Below are 22,558 nucleotides of genomic sequence, written 5' to 3'. Positions count from 1 at the left end.
CCATCAGTCACCTGCACCATGGGTGTGAGGTTGGCTGAGGCTTTTTCACAGGTGCCAGCAAACAGCAGGTTTATCTGATGAAACAGATCTTGCTAGAGGCGATAGTAAGAACTAAGCTTTACTGAAAGCCTTCTTGGTGGTGGTGGTTGTTTTTTCCTTTGTAGTATTTGAAAGCTTCTTGATAGCTGAGAGAAAACTTTCAGATATGTTTACCAACAAAGTAAAACAAAGTCCCACATCTTATTTAACCCCATAAACACTCTTCTTTGGAAAATTGCTTTTCCCCCACAGCTGGACCAATTGTCTTCCACCTTTATGCCACCATTCTGGAAATCACAGCCCCATGCACCATGTTTTGGACACCCATGAACCCAGGCACGCAAGATCAGCTTACAGTAGCAAAGAATCAGACCCACTGTACCACAGTGCCTTCAGACACCACACATGAATTTGGGATGCAGAAAGAGGACAAAGAAAGCTCTAGCAAAGAGTATACTCAGTGATAGAGGGACCAGCACCGAGCTGAGCAGAGAGCATGGCATAGAAGAGATGCTGATGCAGGGCAAAGGCCCAGCCTGGGGTTTGTGCGTTGCTCATGCTTCACGGCCTCAGATTTATCTGGAGGAAGCAGAGTTCAGTTATAAATAGCACTGGATAAGGGCTGGCCCTACTTTCAGTTTGTTTTCCTCCTGCTGGGAGGCAGTTGCTCTGCTTTGTACCAGGGATCTACTTGCTTATTCCCCTCACAGCACTCCTTGCTGCATTTATTAGGCTGGTATTACACCAGCAGGAGCAAGGACCCAGCCATCAGACTCTCTCCTGTTTGTCCTGCCAGTGGTGGTGATCCCATATCAGACAGCATACAGCTGAATGATGGGTGCCAGAAGTCAGGAAACTGGAGGCTTTTAACCAGTGGAATTCACAGCTCCTAGTTTCAATTCTGACTGTGCTCACTGGGCACAATATTCAATTTACAGACAAAATAAGAAGTTCCCCACTCCTTGCACAGGGAGAGCACACGGTAGGCGGGCTCGCATCCAAATCCCCAAGCTGTCTGACACTGCTAAATCAGAAACAGCATCTGCAACGTGCCTGACAGAAGGTGCCCATCATTGCAGGACTGGGGTTCTGCCCCTGAGCACACCAAGTGAGGTGCTCATCGTGGTATGAGAGGGATGGGAGCTGTGGCAGCCCCTGCTCCCTGCAGACCATGACTTCACCCTCACCATAACTGCTCAGCATGCTCTACCCTTACCCCTCCCTTACCTCTACATCATCTTTCTTGCAGAAGTTGTTTTGCAGGCTGTGTCAGTGTTTTTAAAATCCATCTGTGTTTTCTACACCTAGTTTGAAAATCCTGCTATCAGTAATCATATTTTATAGGCCACGTTTTTTTCCACAGAGATCCAACATGGCTTCTTGATTTCTCTTAAATATTTAGTTAATGTTTGTGATGGCTGTAAAGCAGCAGAGGAAGATTCAAAGATCCAAGCAACCAAACAAATGCATTACAGCTTCTCTGGCCAGAGGCTAACATTTTCCAACATCCCAAAAACTGACTTTAGATTTAATGAGTGAAGATTTATCTGTAAACTAGCACCAGTACAACTGATGTGCAAAGCAAATTACATATATTTTGCTTGCTGTTGCTGAAAAGAAATAAACAACCTGGCAATCCACAGTGAAAAGATCTGGTTCTTGAGTAAAAGGATGGGGAGAGAGAAGAACAACACAGCACTACAGAAGAATCTTTTCAGCAAACAGCGGTCAGAGCAAAGGAAAGAAAATAAGTTCAACATCTCTATGAAGTATAGAGGGAAAAGCAGCTTCAAAGTGGAAAAAATTTCTTCTCAGACAAATGTTACATAATCTGCAATGCTTTTTAAGAGAATTTCTAACTTGCAAGAATCCCAACTCAAGGCAAGTTTAAAAATAGTCAAAGAAACTAAATCTCTATCAGGTATAGTCTGATATAATCTCAAAACATATAACATTGAAGATAAAAAATGAAGGACTTGGTCTATTGTCAAAGATACTTAGGAAGAAGCATTTGGACATTACTTTTTCTAACCTAAGAGTGCCTCACAAAGTATCAAAAGGGATTTCAACAGGATATAAACATGATATAAAAGATCATTTTAAGAGCATTTCTACCACAGCTCTGCCTTGCAATTTCCACCACCTTCATCATCACTCTAAAACAGTCTAAAACTTTAGGATAGTCTCCCATGGCCCAACAGAGCATTCCCTGAAGAGCACTGAAAATTGTCTGTGTGGGGACAAGATTCCTTACAGCAAAACCATAACTGCAATGAGTTCTCCCAGCTCTAATAACAACCAGAAAACTGCTGTTCTTTACCATTTTCTACAGCAAGCAAATAGCAATCCCAGCCTGCCCCTGGTATTTGAGTTAACTGTTGGGAGTAGAAGTGCAGCTAAGGGCTGCCCCAGCAAGGGAGCCTCTGACAGACACAGGGCCCCCAAAACTCCCTGGTTGGCCCATGGACTCTCTTGTCACACCTCTGTACTTCTGTGCATGTGCCCAATGACTGAAGTCATGTGGGGCTACAGGGGCCTCCTTTACTCTTGGGACATAAGAGGTTAACATGACTTGTCCTGCTTGTATTGGGCCAGGAATGCAAGGCAAGGCTGGCAGCAGAAGAAAAGCAGGAGAAAGCTGCAGGTGCAGACACTGAATTGACCCAGTACAAGATGCAATTTGCTTGCATTATCCTAGAAGTTTTGTGTTAAATAACTCCTGCTATCAGGTTTCTTCTCTATTATCCCCTACATTCTCCCACTTGCCAGCTCTTATGACAAGCCATCCTGCTTCTCCTCATCCCTATCTCCTGCCCAACCTTCTTGGTTTAAGGTCTCCGTTGCTCTCCCTTCTTCTCCAAATTTCTGTTTCTCCATTGAAATTATCCCCTATTCAGAATTCTCATGGAGCTGAATAAGGTTTTACCATGGCACTGCCCACAACAAATACCTAGTTAGTGCTTCTCAGCAGTCAGAGACAGCAGAAGAATCAAGCCCGTTCTGAGATAGCTGATCTTTATTCTGACCTTGATAATAACCTTCTGCCTCTTCTTTCGCTTTTATTTTCTTTGCAACAAACTCTTTGTTTGCCTGAAGCCAAAGGAACAAAATATTACGTGAAGCAGTAACATCTCAGAAGCAAAGTAAGCTACAAAAGCTGTTTGTCTGACTGTAGATGACAGATTTAGGAGACTGGCCATCACCAGAAATGAAGCAATGTGCTGGTGTGACAGTGGATTATGCACAAAATGCTTTTTCTTCGAAGTGCAACAAATACAATCTGCTTCTTAAAGAGGCCTTTTTTGTGTGCGTGTGAAGCTGTGCCCAGCAGCATGGAGAAAAGCAAGCCATACTGGCTTTAAAGGAGCTCTGCAACTGATCTCATTTACTTCCTTCAGCAAGCCAAAACCTTGCCAGGTGAGTCTGGGGTGGCTTCATGGACTGCTATGATTCACTGCTGTTATTTAAAGATTTATTACCACAGAAAGCAGAGATGGAGAAGAGATCAATCAATTCCAAAATTACAGAGCAAACTCTGAGAGAAAGAGTCTCAGAATCGCCGAATATTCTGAGGGACCTGTAAGGATCAACACCTCCAACTCCTGGCTCCATGTAGGACCACCCAAATTCAAACGCTGCATCTGAGAGCACTGACAAAACACTCCTGGAGCTCCAGCCGTGCCCGCTGCCCTGGTCAGGCTGTTCCACACCCACCGCCCTCTGGTGCAGAGCCTTTCCCAACCCCCGGCCCTCCCCTGGCACAGCTCCATGCCGTTCCCTCGGCCCTGTCGCCGTCACGCAGAGCAGAGCTCAGCGCTGCCCTCCGCTCCCTGTGAGGAGCTGCAGCCGCCACCAGGCTCCCCTCAGCCCCTCCGCTCTGTGCCCAGCACACCCGGGGCCTTCAGCCGCCCTGCACACACCTTGCCCTCCAGACCCTTCCCCCCTTTCTGGGAGCTGCTCTCCAGCCTCTCATTCCCCAGACTGTACGTACAGCCAGGGCTGCCCATTCCCGGGTGCAGAATCCAGCAGTTGCTCTTGTTGAACTTCACACAGTCAGTCTCAGGTGTGTTTTATATGCTTTACATTTAAGATAGAATTCCATAAATTCAACTGGTAAACCAATATGCAAGCTGGCATTCACTCAGGTTTCCTTCAGGAGTTTGCAGGCTACTACTGTGCTGCCTTGCCCATTTTGTCCTAACCACGAGCATCACATTTAACCTGACCAGCATTTGGCAAACAGTTAGCAGGCAGCAGCCAGCCATTCTCCTCCTATGTAGAAGCAGAGTGCAGAAAATAATTCTTTCAGGATGCCATCTGAAGCTCCATGGTGCCAGCGCCACGGCAGGCCAGATCAGATACAGTACATGCACAATGAACCAAGTTGTTTTTCTGATCAGTGATCTCTCCATAGCAATCCCAAACCAAGCTGTGCGCGTGGGTCAGCCTGCCACAGCTGAGACCTGCTCTAAGCACAGCCAAAATACATATTCCCTTCACCGACCTTAGGGTCAACACTCTGCACTGAGAGTTCAGTCAGCAATACTGACTGAAAAAAAAAGGTTAAAAAAAAAAAAAAGTCAAACCCTGCAGCAGTGCTGGCACTGCACTAATCCCATAAGCAAGCAGAAATAAAGTCCTATGGGAAAGTGGACGAGAAGCACATGGTGGAAACAGATCTATTGAGTAAGATGTGCTGTAAAAGGGAAACTGAACAGCAGAAGAACTTTGACACAGCAAATGCTTTATCACCTGGTCCCTGTTTCTGAACTGCTCCAGCTTTCAAATGCTTCAAACCTAAAATATTTCAAAAATTCAAGGGATGAGGAGCAAGAAAAAAAGCACTCTTTTAAGCTGTAAAGAAAAAAAAAAAAAGCCTTTCTTTTTTTTTTAAGTTGAGAAATAAAAGCAAAGCTCAAAGGCTAACAACAGGAGGGGATCTCTGTGCTGAGAGCCTCTTCCCAGCAGGTTGATTCTTCTACCTGGAGGAGACAGCTCCCGTGGGTTCCGCATGCCAAAGTCCAGTCAAGTTGCACCGCTTTGGCCACCCTAGTTAACATCCAAAGGTAAGCTTTGTGACTGAGCCACTGGCTGAATGAAGAAATACTCTGTCCAGGGGCACGCTTTCTAGGAGTACTGTGATAGAGATGATGGGTGTGAGGCGTGTGCTGCTTGTTCGGAGCATTATTGCAATTAAAATGGGGTTTAGTCTAATCCCACAAAAACTTTTGCCCAGTAGAACGTGGCGCACTTGGCACAGCTTCCTAGGATATGACAGCTTTTAGGCAGAGGTCTGGCCTCACCGATCTGCAAGATCGTTTCCAATATTTTGTTCCCATAAAAGCTAAAGCTTTGGTGACTGCGTTATTGGCACTGACTGTATGCATATATATATGCATGTCTGTGTAATTGTTTATTCCTTTGTTTTCTTTCTTCAGTGTTCTGACTTTGGAACTTAACTAGTGGTAAAGAGTGAGAAATATCTTCTTTAATACAGGCCAGAATTTTCCTTCTTTTATATTGCAGTACAACTTAATATAAAGAAGACCAAATTCAGAAGAAGCCACTGTTATGATCTTTAAACATATGGAAGCCAGCATCAGACAGATGAACTCACTAATAGGAAACAGAATTAGAAATTTTATATTACATTACTTTTTATCTTAATAATGGGTTATGTTTCATTGGCTTTTTTTAATCCAAACTTACTGATATACTACTAAATTACTGAAGATAAAACGGCTAAAGAAAAGAGCTGTCAGGCTGTTTTACTCACTTCCTACTTTGCTTTCATTGCAAAAACAATGCACTGTTTCAAAAGGAAGGAGCCAGGCAGTCCAGAGAACAAAGGTTCTTAATTGTTCAGGAGAATTTTGTTACTTTTCTAATAAGTTTTCATAGTCATGGGCTTGCAGTCTCTACATCAGTGAGGACTGCAGAGGATGGTCTAGACATAGAACAGGTTTTAGACTGATTGAGGTATTGGTGTGGGTAGAATAGAGCATCTTCTTTGAGCCAAATTTGAGAAATGAGACATCACTTTCTAGAACCATTAAATGTTAGATGAGGAATAACAATCCACGTCTCAACATAACAAATCATCCTCCAGGACCAATTTTCTCCCAACAAAAGAAGAGAAACTCTATATAAACCTTTTGCCTAATATTGACAAATAGCTACAGCTCAGATCATTCCAACAATATGTACAAGCTCTTTTCCTGATTGCTGTGCTATCATCTTATTGCTAACTTTGCACACTCATTTTACAGCAAGGTAAGTCAGACACTTTAAAGTTTACTAAAAATACAGGTACTTTACTGTAGAGAAAAAAATAAGGATAACAATTCTCAGCACTCAACTTCCAGAAATAAAACAAACAGATGGGAACTACAGGCTACTCATACCTGTCTCTATCTATATCCATTATGTGGTTTCTTTCCTTTGCATCTCCCTGGAGTGCCAAATAGTTTTCTTCACCTCTGAGCTGTCAGGCAGTACACAAAAACCTAAAACTTCTAAAAGCCCCTTACAGATTGCATCTGCTGCTGCACATAGCTGCTGCTGTTCTGCATGGATGAGGCCAACATACTCTGCCTTTCCCTGTATTATCAAGGGCACAAATGATCTGTGATTCTGGCATCTCTAAAGTGCAGTAACAATGGTGACCACCTCTAGCATGCTGCAGTGAGGTCAGCATGCATGTAGGATTTACTATTTTGACTTGATTTTATTTTTTTTACTGGATGCCTGAATGGCAGCTGGAGAAGGTTGGAGTTTTCTGCCTTTGGGGGTGTGCATGTGCAAAGATAGATTCTGTGTATGACACACTGTACGATCAGAACAGTCCAACCTTGGGGTATCAAATAAACCTGTAAGAAGAACTGAAAATGTTTGCTAGAAGAAAAGCTTTGTCCAGACAGGCAGCAAATACAAAATTTATATGTCCTCCAACATGTTACTCTTGCATCATCTATCTGTTTATAACAAGCACCGCTATTGCTTTTGGTAGGTCCCCCCCGCCATTTATCTGCAAACCCCATTGGACTGCCTTGATTTTTTTATTTTGTATTGAAAGAAATGACAAAAACCTATGATTAGGAGACAAATGATGTATTATGTGACAAAGTACAACGAATACTGACCGTGTGCATAGAATTTTGTCTGCATTAGGCAGCAAAGCCTAAATCATGTGTCAGAAGCACCTATAGTCCAGACCAAAATATGCACAACTGCACCTCAGCAGGCCCGTACACACTGTGCTAAAGTCTGTGCTGCCACATTTCTGCTATGAACAAGTCAGAATAATATATTCCTTTCAGTGCTCCAGTCTTAACTCAGATTATACTGTAAAAATAATTACAAAGCTAGATGAATGTAGCAATATATTCAGTCCTTTACAATATCATCTCTCTGGAGCCTCTTTGTGACGTATGCTATGGAGGCATTTTAAAAGGCATTACTTTAAGAGCATTACCTGCACACTGTAATGCTTAGTTCACTAGAAAACTTCTCGATCAACCACAGGGTGTTGTGTGCTGATTCTCAGAGACAGTCAGTTCCTGAGACAGCTGTCCTGGGGTTTGTTGTGCTTGAGACAAGTCTGTTTTAAAGCTGATGTATGTGTTTTAGATGGTTCTTGTTACTTACTGCCATTTGATTTTGTATTTGGAACACAGAAGGCATTGTATGCTGGTATATTCAGACGTGTTCGGTTTCTCCCCAGACGTAAATAATTTGTAATAATGAAAACTAAGGAGAAATAATTCTGTAAGCAAAATTTTGCACACATGTTCAGTTTCTGTTGAGGACCAAGGATTCAAGCAATTTCTTTGCCTTCCTGTGCATTTCAAAATTAGATTTAAATACCACTTAAGTATCAAGCACTAATGCATGAATTAAACCAACACTTCTGCCCATACAGCATATTTTCCTGCTGTGCCTGAACTCAATTAAAAGTTCAGTTTGGGGAAAGAGCATACTCACCTGCCACACTGGATCTGTATGCTTTCCCGACTTAGCACTGCTTTTGTAGCTTGGCTGGGAAGTTGCCTTCTTAAGGTTGTAGATGGCCACATTGCCATCATAGAAGCCCACTGCCATGAGGTGGGGGTGGTCATTATGGATATCGAGGCACATGATGCCACTCTCACTGCTGAAGACATACTCTGGGTAGGAGGGGTTCTTCATTGTGTAGAGCACAAGCATGCCCCGGCTTTGCTTCATGAAATCATCTAAACAGGAAAGAATTTTGCTGTTAAGTTCATTTCTAAGATTCTCTGCTACAGAGATATATGATCTGATAGCACTCACCTGTGCCCCAAACCAACTTGCATGCAAGTTATGGGAAAGACATTGGTGGTGGGACCAAATGATCATGTTGGGGTGCCTGCATCTAAACATCCTTTTCTCCATCGATATGTCAGGGATGTAGGGACAAATGCGTATGCAAAGAAACTAGTATTTTAGCAGCTTTTTTTCTAGGAAGGAAATTTGAGAGGCCTTGGAGGAAAAGCATATTTCAGTGTCCTGGACAATTCTTTCTGTTGGCTTGGATTTCATTAACACTGCACACAACTCAAAACAGAATCAAGGATAGATATATTTCAATTTCTGCTTCGACAATATGTGATGTTAAAGCTTGCACTCTTTCTTAGAATCATAGTATCATTTGAGTTGGAAGGGACCTTTAAATGTCACCTGGTCCAACTCCACTGCAATGAGCAGAGAAACCCTCAGCTCAGAGCCCCTCCAGCCTGACCTTGGGTGACTCCAGGGATAAGGCATCCATCACCTCTCTGGGCTGCCTGTGTCAGTGCCTCAAAGCCATTTAGCAATCTAAATTTCCACAGTTTCATTAAAAGCATTTTATTGAAGTATGTGTAAAGCATCATATCTACTGCAGATACAGAGAACTATACAATGCACAAGTCAGTGCACCTCTATTTTCAGCTTATGTCCAACATCTCTTTATGTAGCACAGAAGCTCTCTCCAGATAAGTCTTTCCATTTTTTCCTTTTCTGCCTACTTTTACATCTCCTCTGTGCTGCCTGAATTTCTTCTATTCACAATAGGACCATCTTTCTTTTGTTTGCTTTTTCTATTCTGTCCTGACTGTCCTCTACAACTCTCAGGCTTTTTGCTTGCCTAAAAACCAATTTCCAAATTCTTCTAATGGGGAAGAGAAGCTGCTGATGTAGATAAGCTCTCCAGGAGCAAAAGAGGAGCTTTTCTAATCTATCAACCAAGAGCTCTCTCTCAGGGCATCCTAGCCATCTCTACAAACATTTTTTATTTTTTTTTTATGGTCAAATGCCCTCTGATAGATAGTATATAGGAAACGAATTCACTGTTTTCGATGCTGTAGGTACACACTACTCATCTTATTTCCAAAACAGTGTTTCTTGCCTTGCCTAACATTTTGACCACCCTGTGGAATAAGGACTTGGTAAATGTGTGCCATAGTGATAACGCTAACTTAAGTGCTTTCCTTGTCAGAAGGCTGAACCCAAATCAACACACAGGTAGGTACAGGCTCTGCTAACCTCAAATTTATCATGCCCACACAGAACATCCAAAGAGTTAGTAAAGTAACTCACACATCAGTAAAAGTACCAGTTCTGCTTTGTGCTTTGATGGTGGAAATATTCTAACTTTCCAAGTATGCTACACTGCTTTTCACGGGTCCCTCTGTACAGTAGAGCCAGGCAGGGAAAAGAGTTTCCTTATTTTGCAGAAAGGCAGAATTCCAAAACTAGCATCACTTTAAATGTATTTGACCACAAATAGTATTATTAACATATTTTTTTGGAAGAGGGAGAAGCTTATTCCTAGAAATCTAGATGAAAAGGAAGCAAACTTGTTTTCCCCTTCAAAGATTTTCCCTGTCCTCAGAATTCACAGACCTACCTTTGCCAAGTAATGTCATTGAACTGGCATTAGGTTGAGGTCCAGTCCTGACAAGTATGACAAGTCCCTACCCTCGTCAGAAACAAAGACACCCGGAAGGCTGTGAAGATGACCTACCAGGAGTGACTCACATTAAATGGACTAGTAAGTCAAATCTGCTGGACAGCCTTTGAACTCAAGCTGATTTGTGCTCTTACTTCTCCAGGCGTGTGCTGAGCAACCAGGTATGTTTCCAAAAACTCCATGATGAACATTCATTTTCTACCTCTTGGCACTGAGTTAGAGGACTTGGATGGCTGTTCCCCTATGTTCTCTGTGCAGAGAGCAGACAGACACGCCTTCTGTGGGTGACTGATCCCACCAAAGATCTGAATGAATCTTGTCCAGGCCACCTCTGAGGATACAGGCAGCTTACTGAGACAGCGTTGTAAGAACACAGTGAAGCAAAGGGTGCAGACTCAAGAGCTGGCAGTGGCTGCTGCACCCCTGCTAGAGTCAAAAGCAGCAACTTCAGATCAGAAGCAGCTGCACTTTGCGGCTCTGCACTGCGTGGATACACTAGCACACACTGGAAGAGGCTAAAGCACCTGCCTTTTGCAGACCCACAAAGTGCAACTTGACACGTGGCTCTTTTTCTGAGATACAAAGGCTGGAGACACCAGAGATACTAGACAGTTATTCTGACAAGCGTGCCAGCAGGAGCTGTATTCCACTTTACAGGAAGATGCAAAGCAGTACAGCAAAAAGAGAAAAATGAATAGACTCTTGCTGTAATGAGGAAGAGCTGTATGTGATGAGGATCCTCAGTGTTCAACTGAGCAGAGGTTACATATCAGAACCTGACACATAACAAATCCTTTTTGGAAGAGAAGCTTTGCTAATGACAGATGGAAATGGCATCATTACTAATCTCAACCAGGAGAACTGAGCCTGTAAGTATCACATGCAATCAGAAATAGGTTTCAAACCAACCATTACTGCTATCTAAAATATTCATCTGCATTTGCATATATAGTTCAACCCAAAGCCTGTTCAGAAAAATAGTGATGTAGAGGGAGTACAGTACCTTGGATATCACTCTGCTATCACCCAATGGCTCATGCATATAAATCTTTTGTTCTGATGTTTACAAAGTGTCTGTGTTAACAGATTTTTTTCATTTATAGTTTTCCTTAGCTGAATTTAAAAGCATCACTATGTGCTCAGTATCAGATCAAGATGTTCTGTTTGCTGGACAGAATTTTTTTTTTTTCATCTTTCCCTTTTAGATTACCAAAAGAACTCTTGAGCCATGCATGTTTTTGCTCTGCTTCTTATAAAATCCTTGTTGGCCAAACATGGAAGCTCAACAGCTGCAGAGCAGTGCCAATTACAATGCCTGGGGTAAATCCTGCATTCACTAAAATTTAGAAGTTAAAATCTTCAGTGGTCATGAGTCAAAGTAGAGATTTTTTACTACAGAAGAAGATAATGCTATAGTTTCTTGTGTCTTAAACTTGCAAATTATTTTATCTCTGGAGGCTTAAAACTCCAAACACTACAGTCTTCTATCTTAAATCCTAAGATACATGTCTTTTTATAAATCAAGACCACCAGCTGACTCACAGATACAGCTTGTACCAAGAAATCACCACGCTAAAAGGAAACACCATTGCTTAAAATCTGCCCATCTATAAAAAGAAGCAATATGGAGAAGAACGGCTGAGAACAGCTGCTTGTTTCTGAGCATCACAGCTGCAGAAGCACATCTACGTTCCTTTCCTAGATATCCCCACACTTTGATGAGCTTGCTGGCTGGGGCTCTCTCATTTAGGGTTGGATTTCAGAGAAGCCAAGGGCCATGGCTGGCTGTGCTTTTCACCCAGCTATGCGATATCCTCCAGGGAGTAGAGATCAGTTTCAGTGACAAAAGTTTTGGTATCCAAAGAAGCGGCTCAGCTGCTTACTTGCCTTTCAACTGTTTCAACAGTAGAGGACAAAAAAGGTTATCTGCAGTCCACCAGATGTCCCCAAGTAAATTATTATTATCAGTCAGTTCTATAAAACCTTGTTCATAGTCTAAGCTTATGCACATGCTACAACCTGCACAGCATAGATGACTGAGCAAGTCACAAATTAATGAATTTTCAATACATTTTTCTTCTATCAGTGAGCAAAACCTGTGCAGTGTGGCACTGAACACAGGTTCATCTACCCTGCTGCAAAACACACTGGGTGAGCTTGTGCTGCTTCAGCAAGACTCTCCTCACTCACTTAAATAGCTCTGCCAACTCCACACTTCTCTGCAGTTGCAGAATGGGCATGCTTGTAAGAAGGGAAACGGCTGGCAAGTCAAGCATCACTGTATGCCAATACTTCAGAAAAATCAGGAAAGAACAAATCTTTTTGTGGAGCTCAGAGAATCTGAGTATGTGTTGAATGCATGTTCAAAGGCTGATGAGGACTAACAATAATAACTGGAAGTTTTATAGCACTTGAGAGTCCTTTAAGCATCTGCAGCACTACTTCTCATAGCCAAGGGAAAAAGAAGGGTGAATGGAGGGACTGCCCAGAACATGACTTCAATCTTGGAGAACTGGGTGTAGAACCAGGACTTCACAGGGCTCTGCTGAAGGTTGCCTCAGCCCAGGATCCCCAAGAGATTTAAACTGGAATCACTGATGCTCATTCTGTTTCCACTCCTTATAACAGCCACCAGTACTCAAGTATATTGCTGTTTTGATACAAACCTTGATCTCTGTGGAAACTCAGAGATCAACTCACTCTGGGCAGGGAAAATTCAACTTACACCAAACAACACAAACATTCACTTCTCAGAAAAGAAAATGTTTTGAGAACTCCTTAATTTGTATCCCAGGGCCGGAAAGCCTGGCCTTTTCTATTTCACAGCTCACAAATGTTATAGGTATATCCTGTTCTGAACCCTATAACTTGTTTTTGGCTGCACATGCATTCTTCACTTGAAGATCTTGAGATATAGAGAAGCCATATCATTTTATAGTTTGAATGCATAATAATGTGAAGTGATTAAAAGGTCACACTTAACTCCTTATTGGACTTGTCCATCTTACCACTGTTAATTCTTACTCTGCTTATCTTGGTTGGATGAAGGAATTCTTTTATATCCGGCATTTCTCTTCACTAAGTTACTTAAAACTAATGCAAGTCAGTTTTCAGCATGTATTTGATATCTTTCTCGGTCTGAAGTCAAAAATTTGATTTATTTTCACCAGATTGGCACAGAGCTCAGCAAAGGGCTGGGGACCATCACAAGTTTTGCCATACCAGTCAAATGCGCTGCCTTCAGGGCTGCAGAGACAAAGCTGCTTCTCAGTTGATGTGGAGAACTGTAGAATATTAAGAAATTTTCCACTGATGCAGAGTCCCTCACATGGTTAGGACTTGTGCTCAGGTCAGACAAAATTCACATGCAGCCTGGATTTCAACTGGATATGTTGTTCTCTCTCCACTTCTAAAGCAACTTCTCCACCTCCTGAAATAGCTTGGGGCTCTTTCTGAACTATGCTGGTTTTTATGCATTCTTTGAAAAATCCTGGCTCCAGAACCAAGCACAGTATTCTAGTATCAATCTCACTAACACTTAAATCATCTCTCTGCTGCCACTCAGGCTTCCCTGTTTGCACTCCAAGATCATATCCACCCCTCCTTGCCAAAATCTCACACTGGAAACTCAAATTTATTACTTGTCCACAAAAGCCCTACTTTTTTTTGGAGTTGCTGCCTTCCAAGATGCAGCACTCCTCCTTGTTTAGAGAGGTATAATGTTATATTTGGATGCATTAAAATGCATTTGGTTTGCATAATTCCCATTGACCACAAAATTAATCACTGTTTGACAGCCCTGTTCCTAGCATTTGCAACTCCACCTGTCTTTTCATCAGTCACACATTCCTTCTGTTGTGAGTTTGTATTTCCATCTTGAGGACCAAGAAAAATAAAGCCTAGCTCCAGGGCCACCACTGATCTCAACAGCAACCCCTCCAAGATGCTGTCTGAGCTGATAACTCCACCAGTATTTATTTTCTGCCATCTGTCAGTGGAAACTGAATCCTGCTGCTAAGACCACCTGTGCTGGGCTGAGCTCAATGAGCATTTCCCAGCTCCAGGGATAAGCAGATGCCCTCTGGTCAGCAGCAAGCTCTGCAAGCTTGAGGCAATCTCCTCAATCCAGTGCTGGCAAATTGCGGACTGCTTTTGTTTGTGCTGATTCAGATGTTGGAATGTCACATTTAGTATTCTGCCTGACATCTTCCACCAAGTGCTGGACTAACTCCTGGTACTCCTGATCAAGTTAATGTTATTAATTGTGGCTCTGTTTGGGAAGCACAGAACTTGCAGTTCCAATTGGAGAGAGAAAAAATAGGATTTTAAAGCCTTTTGGAAATTTTAGAAAAGACAAAATTGACAGGCAACAAGGCAGGCTGTAATTTACACATGACCTGAGGCCATGCCACAATCATAATTACTGCTGTGGGCTCCACACATGTCAGAATCAAGACACAGACTCCAGAAGCCCAGACTGATAGATACAAACAGCCTATATGGAAATAAGCTGTCATGCATGTTTGCATCTTACTCTAAAACATAGTCTGGCAAAGAAATACAAGAGAGACTGCAGTCAACTGATACAAGAAAAAATAGAGATTTGTAAACACCTGTGCAAACAAGTGCAAGTAAGGCACTGTTTGTTGCTGCATGCTACAGGAGAGTCTCAGGGGCAGACAAGAACAGTAGAAAACAGGATGAAAAGATATCATGCCTTCCTTAGAGCAACAGGAGTATTTGACTTGCAGCTCAGCTCTCCTCTGGTTCACATAAAGGAGAGCAGGTGAGCACTGAAAGGAAAAGGAGTACACAACTGGGCTGAATTCATAGAGCTCTAAGTAGTGCCAGACTTTTCTCATACTGATCAGAAAGAGCTTTGCATTATAGGCTTAGATTTGGTTTTGCAATGAAAATAGTGATAGTGCAACCTATTGTTATGAATGCTAATGTATACCCTGAAGATACTCAAATAAAAGGAAGAGAGTCCATGCAATGAAGAATAGCAACAGTGAGTTTTGTATTCCAGCCCAGCTAGCATGGTCTTAGCTCTTTCTTTTCCATACTCCTCATAGCACTCTTGAGGATATATACCACAGAAGAAGGAAGAACAGGACGCTGATGGGGGCTATGCAAGTTCCATCCGTTGGTAATGTCAAGAGGAGCACTCCTATGGTTTACAGGAGTACATTCACGACCCTCAGACAGACAAGTTAACAGATTCACACAACACAAAGCTCCTCAGAAGCCAGGCAGTGAAGGACATTCCCAACCACAACACTCAACAGGACAGTAATCTCTGCAGAGCACTCCAGGGCTGGGAAGTCAGACCAGTGCCAGCACACAGCTGGCAGCCACCGGCACAACCGACTCAACTCTTGCTCCTTCCTTTCTTGTTTTGGTCAGCTTAAGCCGCAGACTTTATAGTGTTTTATTATTTAATGCATGAGGCTCTACGTCCTCCACCCCTGTTCTGAAAAAAAGGGGCTTATTTGATGGCGTTTGCAACCCACTAAATATTTAAGAGTGCCATCAAGTGGCGAAGCGGTTGTTAGCAGCAGGAGGCTTTGAGGAGGCACACATCATTCAGAAATCCCCCGGATCACACAACAAACAGACCTCTACGAATGTTCTGCTTTTCGATAATCACAGCAGCCTGCTGTTACTGTAAACAAGCCAGGCTGCTGGCATATCAGTACTCCTGGCCTGATGGGCAATGAGGGAGGTGCACGCATTGCAGGAGATGCTCATGTGTTCTGTAATTAAAGGACAGACACGTTAGAGTTTTATGATGATGTTGCAGCCTTTTGAAAGCAGACAGATGCCTGATGAGACAGACGTGTACAGCCTAGACTTCAGAGGTGGCAATTAGAAATGATTCCGCAGCTCAGAGAATTTTTCTGAAGACATCTGCCATAAGTCTTAGGTTTCACTGAGGAGCACAGAAGCAGAGAGATGTACGCACAGGTCAGCCCGTACAGGCTTGCTCTTTCAATAACAGTGAACGTGGGACAGCCATTATAGCTCCGACACCTGTCCCTGCCCCATTTTCAGCAGCACTGACGTCAGATACTTACAAAAGTGTAAAAAAACAAGGCATTGATAAAGTGATATTTTTTCTAGAATCCTGTCTAAATCCTTATTAATTTGTCATTAGGCATCTCGCAGGTCCCTAAAGGTCCTCCTCCCACTATCCTGTGCAGAAGCCAGCTACTGTTGATTAAATCTGCAGAGCATCTTTCAGCATTCCTGTTTGTACATGGCTGGAATACAGACCAGCTATTTAGTTCTTCCTGCAGTAACTTATTTCTTCCTGGCTTGCTTTTATTTTTAGTGTGTGAAATACGGCACATCTCAAGCAGATCTGTGAAGCATTTAATTGGTGATCAGTATAAGCGTATGAATGTTTTTTAAGAACTACTAAATGTAGATTTCTGAACAAAACAATTCATTTTCTGAAACACTGAGTTAAAATAAAAGCAAATTCTATATCTGTTAGTCTCGAATAAAGTCAGCTCGCAGTGTAAATGGCAACAAATCAATAGCTTTCAATCTTTTGATCAGGTAACAAAAGCAAGGGGTAAAAAAGTTATAGCAAGGGGAGGATCTTTCAGAGCAAAACTTCTGAACAGCAATCACTTGTTAGAAAAGAATGGAACTGGCAGAAAGGCTCACATAAAGAAAGCATCAAACACCCGTGCAAAACGTGGGTCAACTTTTAGTTCACATTTAGATATGATGGGAGTAAGTTGAGAAAAAAGAAAAGAACTATATAACCATTGACTAGATGCTTAAAGCAGGGCCAACTACAGCCTGTTGCCCAGGAATGTGTCAAGTCAGGTTTTGATTATCTTCAAGGAGATTTCTCCATAACCTTTTTAGGTAAACTGTTTCATTGTTCAGCCAATCCCCCAGACAAGAAGTTCGTCTTATGTTTAAATGAACTTTTCTCTGTCATAGTTTGTTGTCCATTGTCTTTTGTCCTCTCCCCCAGTGCTACCAAGAAGAGTCTGGATCCACTTATCTTTGTTGCTTGCCATCAGATGTTTATATACCTAAGAAGAAACTTCCACCTTTTTCTAGTGACAACCAACTTTGTGCACTTCCATTCTGGGAAGCCAACTGTTACATAAATCAAACCAAACTACAAGACCATGGATTCACAGTGGGAATTAAAGGAGAGTTCAGCTTCCCGTTATCTCCTGTCCCCACCAGCCAGATTACTGCTGGGCAGTCCAGCTTCACTCCAAACTCTGCAGCTAAGGAAAAGGCCTGGGACTGCACAGCATCTAGGAAGGTGTTCCTGCTCCACTAAGGAGATTGACTGGATTATCTTTTGAGGTCCCTTCCAATCCCTGACTTTCTGTGATTCTGTGTTTCTGTGGTCCTTGGCACCCAATGTGGCATTCACAGTACTAGCACCTTGAGAATCTGCTGTGCTTCTCTTTTATGTACTCACCAAACAATAAGAGCAGGTGATACTGTCCCTCTACAAATATCTCCTGTGCAGTGCTGCAAAACAGCTCATCAGGCACCATATGATGAGAGGAGCTGGCAAATGCTAAGGAACCCCATTTGGAAGCAGATCTTCAGTCAGTTCTCTGATACCTGTAGGAATCTGATGAGAATAATTCATGGCTGAACAAGCTGGCAACAGCACTTTGAGCTGTACCTGCTGCCTGTCTTTCATGGCAGGTGAGACTCCAACAGCAATTAATTCCTAAAATTTAACTATGACCTGAATCCACTGTTGAAAAAAATAAGGATGCTCTGTGCAGAAAGTAAACCTCCAGTTCTCCACAGAGGAAAATCATGTTCTTCCTATCTTATAGCCAGCAAAACGGAAGTGGAGAGAAGTTGCTGAAGAAACAACTAAAAGCTGGTTACATGTTTTGCAGATTAGATTTCTCACTGATACAGAGTTGTAAACATCTCTGAATAAATCTCTTTCCTACCTTCTCTAGCTGACTTCATGTAACAACATCCTAAAACTCATTTTATCATCTCTCAGCTATATTACTGCAAAGTGATATCCTTGAGAACAAAACATGTGGCACTCACTGAAATAGAAAAAGAAAAAAAAAAGTGCAGAGATTTTTACTCTTCTGGTGCTAGAAGTTTCTAAAACCTCAGAATTTGGTCTGTACTTATTTTTCAGTGACCATTTTTTTAAGTATCATCATAGCATATGGTGGTCTATGATATGAATCAGTGAGGTTAAAATCCAGATATTCCTGGGTATATTCTGATGGTTTAGCAGCTTGCCAAACACTATGAAGCATGAAGTTAAGAATGGAAAACTATGACTTAATTCCCTAAGTTGCAGATCAGTAGGGAGAAATGTTATACTGCACATTACAAATTTTGGTTGTGGAGTGGCAAAACCAAAAGGTAAGTGAAGAACAGTTTCAGCGTCTCACATGTTTCAGCTCTAATGAAAACATTACATTAGATGGATTTCCTTCAGGTTTTTACTGATCCCCACTGTTGAAAAATGATCATCTTTCATCTCCAGAACAAAAGACAGGAAAGCCTTGGAAGTAAAAGCCTCTAATGGAGCCCTCTGCAATTTCTTTGTACCATTCTGCCCTACAAATAATGACAAGCTACCTAAACTCAGGAGCTTATGAAGTAACTTACATATCACTAAAATTAATGATGGAATGAGCCCTATGCAGATTCATAAATTCTAAGGCCAGAAGAGATGGTTGTGATGAAATAATTCAGCACATGCTGAATTATGCTTAATTACTTCTACTATTTAAAAAATCGATTCATTTCCAGTTTTCTGAGATCTCTGAATTCCATTTGCTAGATTCCATCCTAGATGAAAAAGCAAGAAAAAAGAGTTCTGTTCTGTAAGACATCTCCTTCCTTTCCCTTCAAGAAACTAATAGATAATAAGAAAATCACTATTTAGTTAGCTTACTCTTTAATAACTAAGCTAATTAAGTTAAGATGTGTAAGTATTTCACTGTAAGGTAGTTTCCAAACGTAAGTCATACTGTGGCTCTCCTCTGAAGTTTTTTTGAGTGTCCATAGTGAAGACTGAATTGCTCGTAGCTGGATGCAACATTTCAGAAAAGGTCCCACCAGTATCATATGCTGAAGTGGTACCTCCTCCCTCCTGCTGTTCTCTGCTCAGTGAAAGCTTCCCACATCCTGTGTCAGAGCTCCTGAGGTGAACTTCTGCAGCTGTCTCACAAGTTTTCCTTTCTCAGAGTGTACATGAAGGCAGAAGAATATTTTCAAGTCCAGTTTCATGACAGACACAAAACAATCTAAATATGGGCTGCTCATCTATTTCTCTCTGCCATCTCTTCTCACCTCTTGTTGTTGTAACTCTGTGACCCTGTGCTTGCTTATCTGCACGAAAACCACTCATTTTAAATGGTATCATCTTAGAGCAATGATGGTGATATCACATGTGTACAACACTCAATCTATGTAATTAGCAGCTCTTAAATGAAACCAAAAGAAGACTCAGTTTTTAAAGCTGCCTAGTGACAGCTCGTGAACTAGATATTAGGCCATGAGGACAGACAGCTGACTGAGTCTGTCAGTCTTTGCAGGAGCTGAAGATGGTTTGGACTAGTCAGGAGCACTCCAAAATGCATATACAGTGATGGGGTACTGGCCCGGAGAAGCATCACTCAACACTGAATTGCCTCTCTGAAAAACAAGACTCCAGAGACAATTCTCCCTCGATGGGAATTACAGGAATAGAGCTTTTTGTTGCCAGGACCACAGTATGGGACCCAAGATTCATGCAGCTCTGGATGCATGTTGTCTTCTGCACATTTGTTGTCTTGGCACACAGACTTGGCTTTTTAATCAGTAAGCATGATAGGCAGGGTTGCCTGGCCTCATCTGGGAAGACATAGACTATCAAGGCAGAAGGGAACTGAGGTATCACAGCAAAAAAGACCGTTTGCACATCTAAAACATACAGGCAGAGATCCTGCCCCCTCTGCAACCCCAGGGCACCACGGAGAAGCTCTCAGATCCACCAGCTCTGAAGTAAATCTGAACAAACATGATAACTGCAGCACAAGGCTGAAAGGCAAAGGCAACTAGAAATTAGCACTGCTAGGAGAAGTGCAGTGCAGGTTACCCGGCCCATAGCTACTCCTATTTCAACCTTTCTCACAAATAATGTTTGGTCTAGAGGAGGTTGAGATCTTCCTGTTTGTTTCTTTATATTTTGTAATGTCTAGATATCACAGCTGGAGCAGAAATTGCTTCAAACAGCAGAAAGCTGATCTCTGGTGTTGGGAGCAGAAGTGCAGAAAGAAAATAGCAAAGAAGCCACACTGTCATGCTCCTGAGTGCTGCTTCACAGCCTGTGCAATTCTCTAGTAAGATTCACTCACTATTCGCTCAGATAAATGAATAAAACCAGTTGGCGAATGAAAGCAACATGTAGCAACAGGCTACAGTGCTTGGCAGGAGTATTGTTGATTTCATTTCTGAGCTTTCATATAAATTCTTCCTCCACAAAGCATCTAATCAGCCGATGCCGAGCAACATAAAATTAATGGTTTCGTTCAGAGAGCTGCCTCATGATGCCAGACAGCATGGTGAGACTGTTTGTAAATATTTGATTAGAAAAGGCAAGCAAATTTGGCATGAAAACATGTACAAATTAATGCGGTTCCACTATCCGATAGAGATATTTATAATACAGAGAGGTATATGTCAGACAACATTAACATATGTGGTACAATACCAAATCCCTTCTCCAGTGTCTCTGTTCTTACAAAGCCAGCAGATCCAGCCTGTGAACAGCTGATAGACAGGAGCCAATGTATTTCCAGGGGATATCCTGAGTGTTATGATCTGCTCTACCTTTAAGCAGCACACATTAGGGAAAATATGGGAGCATCCTTAAAATATCTGCACACACCCTCATCCCACTCTTTGCCAACTGGAAAAGGGGACAAGGCTCCGGGTAGCAATGCTCCTTGCTCCTTTGGTCTTTCAAAATTTCCCAACCAGGAGCAAAGTACATTGCTGGTCATAAACTCAGGCATGTCTCTCTGTGTATGTCACAGAATCATAGAATCATAGAATCACCAAGGTTGGAAAAGACCTAAAAGATCATCCAGTCCAACCATTCACCTATTACCAATAGGTCCCACTAAACCATGTCCCTCAACACTACATCCAGTCTTTCCTTTAACATCCCCAGGGTCGGTGACTGCACCACCTCCCTGGGCAGTCCATTCCAGTGCCTGACCACCCTTTCTGAAAAGTAATACCTCCTTATGTCCAGCTTGAATCTCCCCTGCCATAGCTTGAAACCATTCCCTCTGGTCCTATCACTAATGACACAAGAGGCCGACCCCCAGCTCACTACAACCTCCCTTCAGGTAGTTACAGAGAGCAGTAACGTCTCCCCTGCGCCTCCTCTTCTCCAGGCTGAACAATCCCAGCTCCTCCAGCCGCTCCTCATAAGGCCTGTGCTCCAGACCCCTCACCAGCTTTGTTGCCCTCCTTAGAACCTGCTCCAGGGCCTCAATGTCTGTCTTGCAGTGAGGGACCCAGAACTGGACACAGTACTCGAGGTGCGGCCTCACCAGTGCTGAGTACAGGAGAACAATCACCTCTCTGCTCCTGCTGGCAACACCATTCCTGATGCAAGCCAGGATGCCATTGGCCTTCTTGGCCACCCGGGCACACTGCTGGCTCATGTTCAGCCAAGCACCAATCAATACCCTCAGGTCCGTTTCCTCTATGCAGTCCTCCAGCCACACTGCCCCAAGCCTGTAGCGTTGCTAGGGGTTGTTGTAGCCGAAGTGCAGGACCCGGCATTTGGCCTTGTTGAAGCTCATCCCATTAGCTTCAGCCCAGCTCTCCAGCCTGTCCAGATCCCTCTATATGGCCTCGCTACCGCCAGGCAGATCCACACTTCCAGCCAATTTGGTGTCATCTGCGAATTCACTGAGGGTGCACTCGATGCCCTCATCCAGGTCATCAGTAAAGATATTGAAGTGCACAGGCCCCAGCACCGACCCCTGGGGAACACCACTCGTGACAGGTCACCAGCTGGATTTAACTCCATTCACCACCACTCTCTGAGCGTGGCCCTCCAGCCAGCTCCTTACCCAGCCAAAAGTGTACCCATCCAAGCCACAGGCTGCCAGCTTCTGCAGGAGAATACTGTGGGAGACAGTGTCAAAGGCTTTGCTGAAGTCTAGGTAGACCACATCAACAGCCCCTCATCCACCAGATGGGTCACTAGATCATAGAAGGAGATCAGGTTGGTCAAACAGGACCTGTCCTTCATGAACCCATGCTGGCTAGGCCTGATCCCCTGGTCATCCTGCACATGCCGCATGATCTCCCTCAAGACAATCTGTTCCATAACCTTCCCTGGCACATAGGTCAGGCTAACAGGCCTGTAGTTCCCCGAATCCTCCTTACGACCTTTCTTGTAAATGGGAGTCACATTGGCAAGCCTCCAATGTTCTGGGACCTCACCAGTCAACAAGGAGCGCTGATAGATGATGGAAAGCGGCTCAGCTATCACCTCCACCAGTTCCCTCA

At 43.0% G+C, this 22,558-nt stretch overlaps 1 protein-coding gene across 5 annotated transcripts in view; it reads left to right on the top strand.

The window, feature by feature from the left end:
* UBAP2 (ubiquitin associated protein 2) overlaps positions 1-22,558 on the top strand; it is a 583,216-nt gene that overhangs the window by 296,803 nt on the left and 263,855 nt on the right. The gene's annotated exons all lie outside the window — the stretch shown is intronic.

The sequence above is a fragment of the Meleagris gallopavo genome, chromosome Z (assembly GCF_000146605.3).
Source record: "Meleagris gallopavo isolate NT-WF06-2002-E0010 breed Aviagen turkey brand Nicholas breeding stock chromosome Z, Turkey_5.1, whole genome shotgun sequence".
Lineage (NCBI taxonomy): Eukaryota > Metazoa > Chordata > Aves > Galliformes > Phasianidae > Meleagris > Meleagris gallopavo.
This window is presented reverse-complemented; position numbering and strand designations above follow the sequence as displayed.